General features: G+C 35.6%; 1 protein-coding gene across 3 annotated transcripts in view; it reads left to right on the top strand.

Annotated features, from left to right (window-relative positions):
- LOC132798994 (dual 3',5'-cyclic-AMP and -GMP phosphodiesterase 11) overlaps positions 1-13814 on the top strand; it is a 91073-nt gene that overhangs the window by 46908 nt on the left and 30351 nt on the right. The window lies entirely within an intron of this gene.

Here is a 13814-nt window from a genome sequence, read left to right as displayed (position 1 = left end):
TCAAAGATATACTATTTATTTTTTGATAATTCTTATGGATTTAACCATAAAAAGTCAACTATTCCTTTTGGAGTATCTTGAGGTGTATAAACCTTTGATTTATACCCTTTTCAAAATGCACTTGGCATTTTCATGAGCCATTTGATGGTCACTTCAAAGCAAAAACTCTTGCTCTCTCACTCTCTCCCTCTCTCTCTTTCACTCCACTGTTGCTGTCAAAGTTCAGTGGCATGCCCCGCAGTTTTTGCTTTGATTCACAGCATGTTTAAGCGTTCATTATCCTGGCATTGTTCTCAGTTCTCTTCCCTAACTCTCTCTTTTTCTCTCACAAATGAATGACTTTTGGTTGTTCTTCCTTTTCTTTCTCTTTTTTTGTTGATTTTTGCATTGGCGCCTGTTGCTCCTTTTTTGCTTTTATTGCGAATGTTAAAGTTTTTGCTGTAGTTGTCATTAACGCTGGCAGATAAAATATTAATGTCACACAAAGAGACATGGCCAAGAAGAGAGAGAGAGAGAGAGGAAGGAGGAGTTGTTAGTCAAGGTTTCTTTGGTTACAACAAAGGCCACCTAAAGGAGCGTTAAGTGCAGATAAAGTTGTCAACCCTTTGTTGACTTTTTGCCATAATTAACACCTGCTAGAGGGATATAAATAAGTGCTTAGTCATTTGGCATTTCACTTGAACAAAGTTTATGACCATTTTATAGCGTATTTTTTGCTTTTACTAAACCAATTTGTAAAATGTTCACAAAGTTGTAACTTGTTAATGGAGAAGACTTTGTTGATCTTTAATGTGTAAGTTGAAATGTTAATAAAGTGAAATGCTGGTTATTAAATTTCTATTGTAGAAAAGTGAGTCGATAAATATGAGCAACAATTTCTATTTCATTGTGGAAATTTCTTAAGAAATTTGTTTGATTACCTAAATCTACAAATAATGAGATAGATTGAAATACTTGAAGATACCCAAAGAGAGCTTCTTTAATGTACTTGGACATTTAGCTTAATTAATAGAAAACATTCTCAGACTTGCACAAACACTTTAACTTTATGCTCAGTTTAAAATTCTGTTTCTGTGGCTCTTCAAGCCAAATCTCATAAATGGTTGATGACCTCTGAACATGAAGAAGAAGAAGAAGCTGTAGCCTTAGAAGATAGAAAATTAGCAGAAAAATGAAAAAACCCCAAAAAGAAACAAAACCGCTTTACAATTAGCAGCAGCTAAGCAAATAAGTTGCAACAAAGTTGCTTGGCCTGCCACAAATTGTGGCAACACTTAACTGTTTGCCTACTTAAGACGCTTGACTGATTTCAATTTCCCTCGCCAAATGCAATTGGCCAACTCTTTTTTAGCCAATTTGGCGGATTAGCGGCAATGGAAATTGTTGGCAAGAGGCTAACACAAATGAAAAGTGGAAAAGTGGAAAAATGTTTATCCAATCGATAACAAATCACGATGGCTGGAAAATAATTAAGCGGCCCACAAACTGCGTCGGTAAACAAGTTGAATGATTTATTGGCTCAAACTATGTGCAAATATATATATATTCATTGTTGTAAGAGATGTGGGGGGAGGGAAGGGGCAAAGGGGATGCTACTCAAAAACTTGTACAGTGCGAAAAACAATCACATAAAGTTTTAATTAATTTCAAACAAGGCTAACAAACAAAACAAGCGAAGCCAAGCCAAAAAGGGAGTGCAAAGAGGAAGAGGGAAGAGGAACTTGGCTGGATTTATGGTCGGGCAATGTCGCGTGTCGGCGGCACAGTGAAGCGCCGCTAAGACAGACGAAGGAAAGCACACAGACACACTTAAACACACACACACACATAGGGAAAGATACAAAGACACTTGTCGCCGGAAGTCGCAGGAAGTCAGCGACGCTGTCATGCTTCAAGTCGTCGTTGTAGCTGTGGCTGTGGCTCTGTTGTCATTTCCGTTTCCGACTCGACACGCTCACACAAACACACACACACACACACATTTGTGCACTCACACCTTGTGCTTTGCCGGTAAGTTGGCATTGAGCGTAAAACACAAATTTTGCACTCCACTCGCTTTCGTATATCGTAAGCTTGCAAAGCTCTTTTCGTTTTATTGCGTTTGCAAACGCAAACTCAAAGCCATAAAAGCTTTATCGAAAAGCTCGCATCAGCTGCTGAACGCATTCTTTGGTCTGCTTATGTTTTCGGATTCCGACTCGCACTCAAAGCCGGTTCTCTTTCTCCTTCTTCTTGTTGTTTGCTTTTGCATTTGCCAAAAACAAAAGCGCCTCAAGTTGCAGTTGTGTTGGCGTTGCATTCGTTCGCTTTGTTTGCTTTGAGTCAGAAAGGCAAAGAAAAGAAACAGCAAGACAATAAGACAGCTGCTCAGCTGTTGTCTGTTGCTTTATATGGCTGCTGAAGTGATAACGATTTATGGATTATTTAGTGCCTTATGTTAAGCCTATCGCGTAGGCATTGAATCGAATTAAAATACTATTTCACTAAATAATGAAATATTAGCTTAAAAAATAATAAATTATATTGGCATATTGTAAGCATTAAATAAAAGCAAACACAAATTAGAATTCTGCTAATTTCCGCATTCGAATTGGAAGATTTATTAGGTCTGTTTTGCGATCTTTTTTAATCACTTTTAAAAGTTAAATTCTAACTGCAACTTGTTGCGCATTCTCCAGTTTATTCTCTTAAGCTTTTGCAGCATGCAAATCCACAAAGGTGGCCAGACTTTTTTTTTTTAAGTAGCTCAGATAGAGAGAGAACGGGCAATCAATTGCGGCCATGGTCACATTAGCAGCAAACAGCAAAGGCAACAACAATCTGAAACATTGTTTTTTTGCGACTGATAAGAAATCTGGCAACACCAAAGCAAAAACTTACACGCTATCAACAATCGCATGATAATGTTAGTGTGTTGTTAGTGCTAGAGAGAGAGAGAGAGAGAGAGAGCGAGAGCAAAGGAGTGCAAATGCAATTGAAAGAAGAACAACAAGAATAACAAAACTAGAAAAGCCAACAAACTACACATATCTACTACACAAACAAATAAGGCAAGCGATTAACACAATGAGAGAGAGAGACAAGTCCGCCAGAGAGTTAGTGAGTGCGAGCGGGACGAACGTTGAGCTGTGAGCGAGCGCCAGCTGAAGTTCATTAATCGCCGCTCGACAAAATGTAAATAATACGCAAAGCAAAGCAAAAAGCAAAAAAAAAAAATGAAAAGCAACGAAAACAAAAGCTCAATGTTCTTTTGCGCTCACGTTGCTCGCACATATTTGAGTGTTTTTGCTTTGTTTATTTTAGGCGAATTCGCCGCGAGTTGTCGGCGTCGCTGTCGCCGTCGTCGTCGTTGCTGTGTCGCTTTTGCTGGCCAGGCAATTTTTGAGCGCAACTCGTTTTTAGTATCCCTCAGATATTCGACGTGTATGGTTGTCGCGACGGCAAAAGCGGCCCGAGAAAGAAAAAAATTGTTTGACATAAAAATAAAAAAAGAAAAATCAACACTTGAAAACGCAACTAAAATAAATATAATTTTTTTTCGGGCAGAGTTTTGTAAGTGCGCGCGAGTGTGTGTGTCGATTTATAGATGTATCTACGTGTGTGTGCGACAGAGGAATGCATTAAAAAGAAAGAACAACAACAACAACAGAGAAAGAACACAACTGCAAGATGCGCGCGTCGTTTTCATTTTGGTCTGCGAATTAAAAAAAAATAACTACAAAAAAAAATACGTAACGTAAACGTAACGCGATCAACAGTCGCGTGTGCTGCTTCTTCTTCAGCTTGATCTTGCTGTGAATGTGAGTGTGTGTGTTTGTGTGTGCAAAGAGGTGTTAAAATCTAGCAAATGCTAGCAAGAGAAATACACAAAATTTTAATCAAATAATAGGCGCAAAATTATGCACAACGCCTCAAAAAAAAAAGAAGAAATCAAATGAAATAATTTCGGCAAACCGCTAAAAATAAATGTAAATAGCACAGCAACAAATGTTTAATGTACAACAACAAGAAAAAGTGAGCAAGTGAAATAAATGATGAAAACGAGTGTCCAGCAAATAAAACTGCATTTGTGAGTTAAACTTGGAGTGCAACAGAGAGCGAGAGCTTTGGAAGATGAAGAAAAAAGCTCAACTCTACGTTCTTTTTCTTGTACACAGCTGATCAGCAGCTGCCAAGTTGTTTAGCCATTGTTTCCCCTTGCTTCCTCTCCTCTTTGGCATCCACGTTGGGCTGCACAGTGTTGCCAGCTTGTTGCTATTTTCTTCTGCAGCGACTGCGTTGGTGACTTTCTGACTTATCTCCCCCCATTTGTATTTGTTATTATTATCGGTGTGAGTGTGTGTTTTATGTATGCGGCGGGCTTGCAAAAAAAGTACAACAATACAATTGTGCTGGTGTGACAATAATTGTTGTTATTTATGATTATTTATTGTGCAGAGCATATCATAATTTTTGTATGAAGTGCGTCGTTTGTTATTATGCTTTTGTTATTAGGTCTTTTTCCACTTTTGTGTGCATACGACAGAGGGAGAGCGCAGCAACGTTGACAATTGCGAGAGAGTAGAAGAGCGAGATTGAGAGAGAATCGCCGTTGTGCCAACGGAAGCTTGAGAGGGTGGGAGAGAGTGCGCAATGTGCCAACCGATAAGCTGCCTGAGCAGCAGCCAACGCACAGCTGCCCTCCCTGTTCCTCTTACACTCTCTCCCACTCTCTTTGCACAAAAGCTTGCAGACAGGTGTGCGGTCGCTCGGTGTGTTGTTCACTTTAACTTTGTCGCGTCGCTCTCTAGATAAAAGAGCAGCAGACATACGCACTAACACACTGTTGTAGTGGCTGTGTGCGTGTGAGAGCAAGTTTAGTCATTAAGTGTTTTTACATGAGACATTGTTGTTGTTGCTATTGTAGCGGAAATGATTTTGTCGCATTTTGTTTGCCTTTAACTTCTTTCTACCTCACTCTCTCGCTCGCACTTGTGTTATTTTTTTGAGTATTCAGTTAAAAGGCTTCGCTTTAAAATCGGATAATTGTTATGGCAATAACTTCTTTTATAGCGTCTTGTTTTAACCAGAAATATTACGTATTTACCTTATGTAAGCAATTATAATAAATAATTATCAGGTTAGTCGACACTTTTGACACCCACACAAACATACACACATAGACTTATGAACCTCAATCAACCCGGACGCACCTTCAAGTAGTCCCCATACATATAATGATAAGCTCGAATCTCCCGCACTTCATCTCTATCTCTCTTTCTCTCACCCAGTCACCCACTCACTGTCTCCATCTCCCTCTTTCGCTTTATCTCTGTGGTGAGCGTGCACACGACTCGGCTGTTTATGATTGTCATTATCGCGAGGAATTACCATTGTTATCCAGCTAAATCTAGTCATTACTCACGCTATGGACGCTACTTATCAGCATATATAATACATACATACATATAATAAATAAGAATAATAAATATTCTACTCTATAACCGCATTTCGCATTTCTTTTCAATTTTGGCATATGACACGCACCAATCATATCAGTCAGCAAAATTTTTAATGCCGTCAGTTGGCCAAAATAACCAAAATAACTCGCTGATTTTATTCAAGATTATGCATTTCCCTCTATCAATGGGGGAAAGAACAATCAGCCAGGTGTTTTTAGGAAGTAATAAAAGTTCTTATGAAGATTTTTCTGAAGTTTATTGAACTAGAACTACTAAGGATTTGGGAAAGTTTCTCAAAAGATTTATAAAAGCTTTCAGTTGCTAATCTTTTGAGATCTCAGTACATGTTTTAAGGGGTAATAAATGTTTTTTTCATTTTTTTCGCTTTGAGAAATTTTCCGTTTGTTTATGATTTTTTAATAGACTTCTCTGATTTTTTAAAAAAATTGCAGCGCACAGTATTTTTCCACTTCTTTTGAATTTCTTAAGAACTGTGCCAATTCACTTAAGAGTCAAGGCTTCTAGCTGAAACAAGGTTCCGCGTAGATCGTGATCTTTCCCTCGTATAATCTTTGGTTCTGTTAACCTCTCTGATCGTTGGCCTCAATTTCAACTTCATGGCCGACAATGGGGCCAAACATGCTCCAACCCGACCTGACGCGTTCGGACCATTTCGGATCACACCTTAAATGTGTGGGAAATGGAAAGATATATGGAATATTGCCTGACAACTTACTTATATGGTAATTACAGTTGTTTTGCACTGGAGAGTGGACTTTGGATGTTTTCTTCCTGTTTCGATGCGCATTTTGAGTGTGGCTATTGCGACTTAGCCAACTTGTTTAGCCCGTTTATGTGGGTTAACAGTTCTTGGAGACATTCCAAACAAACGAATAAAAAGATAACAAATAAAAATAAAGAAAAGTTCAATTCTCTATCTTTCTTCTAATATATTTGTTGCCATTTTGCAAAGCTCTTGTTTAATTTATGCTTAATTTCTTTGACGTCAAACGTTGCGGAATTTCAGCACTTTTTTTGTTCATGATTATGCAAAATGCTAAGAAGCGGTTTTGCGGGGGGGGTCTTGATGAGATAACTGAACATTGTTTTATTTATTACTCTTATTATTATTATTAATGAGTTTAGTATTTAAATGCGTAGCTATGATCTATGCAAATAAGTTCACACACAAATCTCTGAACTTTACTTAACTTTATTACTTTTGTTTTTATTGCTTAACACCTTTTTTTGTTGCTTTGTTTTGTTGTTTTGTTCTTTTTTCTTTGATCTCCGTTTTCGTAATACTTTACTTTAAACAGCTGTTGTTATCGGTTTTTTATTTTGTCCGGCACGTGTCATTTATTTAGTTGTATTCGCTTAACGATTGTGAACGCTATTAATTTGCATCTCGTTGATGTTGAAGAACTGAACTGATCAAACAGCCAGAGTTGGGTAAACGAGAGATGAATTTCAACATTCTCAGTGCCCAAACTCGTTCCCAAGTCATGTGCTTCCAACAAAGACTAATAACGATAATAATCACAACATTAAACAGTTAAACTGCATTTGTGAAATTTTCAATATTAAAAATATTAAATAATCCTTCGTAGAAAAACAATTTTTGAGGTAAAACAAATGTTTAAAACGTAATTTAACGATCCTGGAACTCGTTAACTATTAAGATCGATGTCAAGACAGGTTCTTAAATTTTGTATATGGATCGAGGTCACAAATTAGCAATCGGTAAAACTTCTGAACTCCTGAAAGACGAGTTATGAAATTTTGGTTATCAAGATTTATGCTGTTCAGACGTCAGCAAAATGAATACTGCGAACAAATTAGCGATAATTGAGTAAATCTGAGAAATACTAATTTATAAGTAAAACGACTATAAAAGAAACATTCTGATGATACAATCCTTATGATTGAACGGACTCCCCTTGTTTCTGGCAAAGATTCAACGCATAGCATTTGTTTCTCTCTCTTACACAATTATGGGGAACTGCCATAAAATGAATAAAATATTGCCCGACTTTTCGTCTTACCAGCATATATACACAAATATACTATAATCGGAATGTATTCACATACATATATACATCCATACAATATGAATATGCATGTGGATAGACAGTTCGATGGCCCAAGGTTGCCCAGTAAAATAAACAACTACCATAAAAACATATGTAAACATATGTAGAATTTAAATATATATTTATTTCTGTATTTATTTCTTTACCTCTGCCATTTGTCTCTATATTTTTGACCCCTACCAACCAATCTATTATTTTTCGTTGCAATTTATTGTTAATTTTAAATTGTAGAACGACTGAAATCGGTTTTGTGCGGGGTGCTCCGAACGTGAATCAGTTGAAAGGCATTTCTTGTTGGAGGCAGAGTGAAACTTGCGTCATAAATCGAACTACAACAAAATGTGTGCCAAATGAAATATAAAATACAACAACAAGAGTAATCAGTATAATTTTTGTGTGCTCACAAAAGCTCAATTGTGACATGCCCTGTAAAGTCGAATATTTAAAATAAATTCTATTTATTTATTAGAATACAATCCTGTGTTCGTTTATATTATTGTCTATTTTTTTTATTCGTTCACAGATATTCTGAAAAATAATTAATATTTCTCTGAATCATTTTTTTTATTTGATTTCATTTAAAATGAATTCTATTCATTTATTAGAATAAAATTCTGTGTGCGATTATAGTATTGTCTATTTTGTTACGGACATTCTAAAAAAAAGTTTTAATATTTAATATTTCTCTGAATAATTTGTTTTTTATTTGATTTGTAAAGTCGAATATTTAAAATGAATTATTAGAATAAAATTCTGTTCGTTTTTTATTATTTTCTATTTTTTTTATTCGTTCACGAATGTTCTCAAAAATTATAATTAAATTCTGAGAATAATTTTTTTTATTTTTTTCATATAATATTCTTCCACTGATATTCTACAAATTATTAATATTTATCTTAATAATTTTTTTTGTTTTATTTGTATAATATTTTTGTACTGGTGTTCTAAAAATTAATTCAGGTTGTATAAATTTGAACTGCCTTGCGCACAACAACTCTGTGTTAATTGGTTACAGGGTATTAAACAGAGCGGATCGCCTCTGTGCCTCTGTGCATGCAATGAATGAAGGAAATGGCGCTGCCCACGCGACAAACCAAAGCGACGGTAAGCAACGCGACGCTGACGTTGACGCTGACGCCCGCGCGCTGCTTTTTTTTTGGGGCCGCTGTCGCAGTCGCTCTGCCTTTGCCTCAGTCGCTGCTGCTGTCGTCATAGCTGCGTTCGCTCAATTGTACTCGGCTCTCTCGCCGCAACGTTGAATTCGCCGCAAGTGACGCGCGCAGTTAGTTGTTGCTGTTGCTGCTTATCAGGCAGCGTGGGTTGCCCTCGGCAGTCGCGCGCTCACTCACACACACACACACGCACACACATATGGTCGCATGCTGCACTGCTCGCACTGTGCCAAAAGCAAAGTTCACATTAATAAATCTGCATTAATGAAACATACTTGTTGCAATATATCTAAACATTTTTTTGGCAGCCATGCAAACAAATTTCATTAATTACAACAGGCTACACTTATTTGCTATAGACTGCGGAGTGATGAATGTGTTGGTATAAACATACACACACACACACATACATAGGCTAAGCCCCCACACATTCATTATCAGCAATGTGACAATGTGCTCTTGCTCCCTCGCTCTCTCTCACTCTTACTCGTTGTTTGAGTAGCCTCTGTTTATTTATGTTTTTCCCTTTGCCTTTTGTTATGCACTTTCTTTGAGGCTGTGCCATCGCGCCTTGCTTCCCTCTATTCCTATTACACTGCGTCTCCGGTTCTGTTTCTCTTTCCGCTTTGCTTTCGGATTCTGTTGCTGTTTCGATTTCGTTCTCGCTTGCGTGCACAGCTGGTGGAAAATTTTCCAGTGCTTAATACAAAAGAATATAGAATTAAAATTGATGCTTAAATCCCAACGACTTGGCTCCCTCCATCCCTCCTTCCCCCCTCTCACCCATCACTCTCTCTCTCTAAGCTGCGCTGTGGCGCCTGCATTGTTGTTGTTGTTGTTTTTGTATTCAGTTTGTTCTAGACAAAGTGCAGTTTTTATTGTATTAGCTAATTGCCCTGTGGCCCCATGCTTAAAACGTGAGCTCGAGAATAGGGGGAAATACTGGGAAATGTTGTTCGCAATTACAGTGACCCTTAAATTTCAAAATGCAACAAGTTGAAAGTTATAAAATAATAACAAATTCTTAATAATGCGGAAACTTGTCTATTATTTTAATTAGTTAATTAGTTTTAGACTTGCTTCATATGCAAATCTAGGGAATATCCCTTTATTTAAGTGATGTATACTTTATCGCTTATACCCACAGTTTGTTATATGTTTTCTCCATGTTCCGATAAAGTCGTGTGGTTTTTTCTTTATCTTTTTTCATTTGAAATTAATATTTCTGCTGTAAAAAAGTTGTTTAAAAAAATACAAAATTCTCTTTACTTTACATTTCGTCAAAAAAGAGTCGATGCCAATGTATACTTGGGCTCTTGGCCTTGTTTACATTGTGTTCTTTTTTGCAGTTGCTGTGAACCCGAAAACGCGTTTCAAATTTCCAATTTCGCAGAAAACGCAACGTTCATTTCAACGTTGCTCGAAGCCTTTTTTTAATTTGTGCTTATTAATGTGCAACGTTGTGCAATATTTTGATTATTGTAAACATTCTGGAGACCGCCCTCGAGGCATCGTCTTACAATTTATGCTGGGCTCGACACCAAATACCAAACCCAGAACCAGACTCAGAACCACATATATATGTGTGTGTGTGTGTGTTCGGTTCTGTTTTGCCTTTGGAATGAAAAAAAAATGGAATTAATATACAAAATAAACATTTGGTCCTCATGTTTATTCAGTCGAAAAAGACGACGCATGCCATAAGCCATAAGCCGAACAAAAGAAAGGGAAATATCTTTCTTTTTTTTTTTGTTCTGTGAAATTAAATTAAATATACATTTCGCTGGAACCTTTTTACATTGAACATATGCAGATTGAACTTGGCTGTGAAGTGGAAATTAGTTGGGGGAATTTATTTCGCTTCATAATGCTTTATTATAATGTATTTGTTTTCCTATAGAAGTGTTAAATGTTTAAGTATATTATTATTCATAGCGATCCAAGTAAATATCTGCATTAATTCTGCAAAATTTCATTGAGATGTTGAACAATATAAACAAGTTTTATTTTATTTGGTTTCGGTACAAATGTTAAATGTTTAATTTGATTATTCATAGCAAATGAAATAAATATACATACGCATTAATTTAATAAATTTTATTAGGATGCTTGGCAATATACATTTTTTTACTATTTATGAAATATTCGATATTTGATATTCGATATTATAACTTAAGAGGCGGAAGTTGGCATCTATATGACAATCTGGTATATTTTGCACTCTACGGTATATTATTTATGTAGTAATATACCAAATGTAATAGTTAGTATTTTAAAGTATTTTTTGGTATAACAGGCGGAAGTTGGCATGTGTATGACAATCAGGTATATTTTACACTCTACGGTATATTTGTAATGTAGTAATATATAAATATACCAAATATAATTTGTAGTATATTTTTAGTATTTTTGGTATATTTATATAATTAATTAAAAATGAGTAGCGCATATCTCAAAGTCGAATCTGGTATATTTTGCAGTCTACGGTATATTTGTAATATAGTAATACATAAATATACAGAATATAATATTTAGTATATTTTTAGTATTTTGTTGGTATATTCAAAAATGAATGTCGCACTTTTTGGATTACATTAAAAATGATACCAAATATAATATTCCGTATATTTTTCAGTATTTTTTGGTATATTTAAAAATGAATGTCGCACTTTTTGGATTTCATAAAAAATGATACCAAATATAATATTTAGTATATTTTCAGTATATTTGGTATATTTTAAAATGAATGTCGCACTTTTTGGATTACATTAAAAATGATACCAAATATAATATTTGGTATATTTTTGGTTTTTTTTTGGTATATTTAAAAATGAATGTCGCCCTTTTTGAATTTTATTCAAATGAGTAGCGAGTATCTCATAGTCGAACACACCCTTCTTCTTGTTTCCATTTATTTTATGATCTCTAAATTTTCCTCTATTCTCACGTGCCACTTTTCCACTAAATATGACCACAGTTCAAGAACCCGCATTCGTTAAAGTTAGCTGACCCATTTCCTTATGGCCTCCCCGAGTATTTTGGCTTATGAGTTCACAGCACTGCCAACGAATAAACAAACAAAGCAATTACAAGTGCCAAGTGAAAAGTACAAATTTTTCCAATCTCAAAATTCTCCATAAGCACACACACACACTGAAGGGGGTTTGCATAGTCAACATATCCAAATACTATAAGTGTATGCATAAGTAAACAAAAAATAATACGCTAAGATAGATACGATATATATACAATATTATTATGATTATTATTGCTGGAGGTGTATTTGCGGTGTTATTTGCGCACTTGATTTTGTTTTCTTTCATTTTGCCATGGTAATGCGCTCATATAATGGATGATTTCAAATTCGAATTTCTTGTTATTTATTTATATAGATAATTCTCTTGATTATCTTCAATGACATTTGCGATTCGCAAAACGAAATTCACATGTAAAAAAGTTTCCGTGCGGCACTTTTTGGATTGATATATTTATTCTTGTTTATGTTTATATTTATATTTTGTTGATATTTATTTATTGTATTTATATATGCTTATATATATATATCACGCAAGTCTGTCACATCTTAGACACTTCACATGGAAATTTGAGATCATTTTTTGTCAAATACGTCGAGGCCGAGACGACGTAAACAAAACAAATAATATTGTCGTAGACGCTACGTAACGTCTCCGTGAGTTCAACTCATCAACAGCTAATTAACACTTGATTAACACGAGACTCGTGAGATTAACTAATGAAATACAAAATACAAATTTTGCTGATTTTTTTTTGTTGCCTCCCAAGTTGGAAACAAAGCGAAAATAGAAGCTCGTGGTAAGCAGTTGTTGATCGATTGAATCAGTCGATCAGTTGGCCACGCATTCGACTTGTTAGCGGCTTTTAAGTCGGCTAATTGAGTTGCTCAGAGGGATAGGTAAGGGTTCGACAAATAAGTAGATATGATAGTCATGATAAAAACTAACTTACATTTTTCCAAGAACTGATAAGTTATGATGTGATAAATATGCTTCTAGCGATAACTGGGCAAACAAGACAATGATTAATCACGTTATGATAGAGAGAGTGCTGATTAAATCGATTATAAAGTGGAGCAACTTATCTGCAAAAGTATCCTCAACGAAAACTATTTCGTATTTCCACACTTGAATAGATACAAAATGTATCTTTGATGGGCAATCAAAAGGACATCACATGCCGCAAACAAAACTATTTCATCTTTATCGCCCCTCAATTCCACACACACACATATCTCATTCAAGTGGTTTACTTTTATCATGAGTGTGAAGCAAACAACAATTTGCCATTTAATCACAATGGAAAAATTCGCATAAACCGAGACGTGACCATCTCAGCAAATAAGCGAAGTGATTCAATTTTATTCTCGATAAAACTTGAAGAATTCCACAGCGAGAGTTGGAGGCTTAACTTTAGATTGTAATGAACATTTCTGAAGGCAATCTGTCAGCTGTTTTGTAATCTTTCCTCTTTTTTTTATTGATTATAATAGTAGATGGCAAAGTCCATAGCACTTACCTTACCCACGCGATAATCTTTAGTCCATCCAGACAGCCAGCCAGCTGGCAAGTGTTCAAATGTTTTCCTAAATGCGCCTAAATAAATACGAGTAAATGCCAAAAATTTTCATTTCAACAAATTTTTAATTACTTTGCAGATAAAAAGCGTCGGGCAAAAACATTTTTGCAGCAAAGTTTTTCAATTTAGATTTGCTGCATTTACTGCGACTTTATTATTATTGTTTTTCTTCTCTTCTCTTCTTTTTTTTTGGCATGATATATGTTTCTTGTTGTTGTTGTTGTTGATGATGTGTGTGAGATTGTTGATTAGATTTTCACACATCGCAAAAAAGTGTTGCGAGCATTTTTACGTAGCGCTAATTATTAAATTTGTTCAAGTCTCTCTCTCTCTCTCTCTCTCTCTCTCTCTGAACTTGACGTCACTTCCAAGTGAGCTGAGAAAAATGGCAAAATGTTGGCTTAGGTTCGAATTGCTCAGGGCGGAAATTCTTATTGATGATAAAACACATACAGTATGCAAAAGTGTTGCCTTGAACTAATCACCGATGGAAT

This window comes from Drosophila nasuta, chromosome 2L, assembly GCF_023558535.2.
Source record: "Drosophila nasuta strain 15112-1781.00 chromosome 2L, ASM2355853v1, whole genome shotgun sequence".
In the NCBI taxonomy this organism is placed as follows: Eukaryota; Metazoa; Arthropoda; class Insecta; order Diptera; family Drosophilidae; genus Drosophila; species Drosophila nasuta.
Note: the sequence above shows the minus strand (reverse complement) of the source record. Positions and strands in the feature narration are given on the sequence as shown.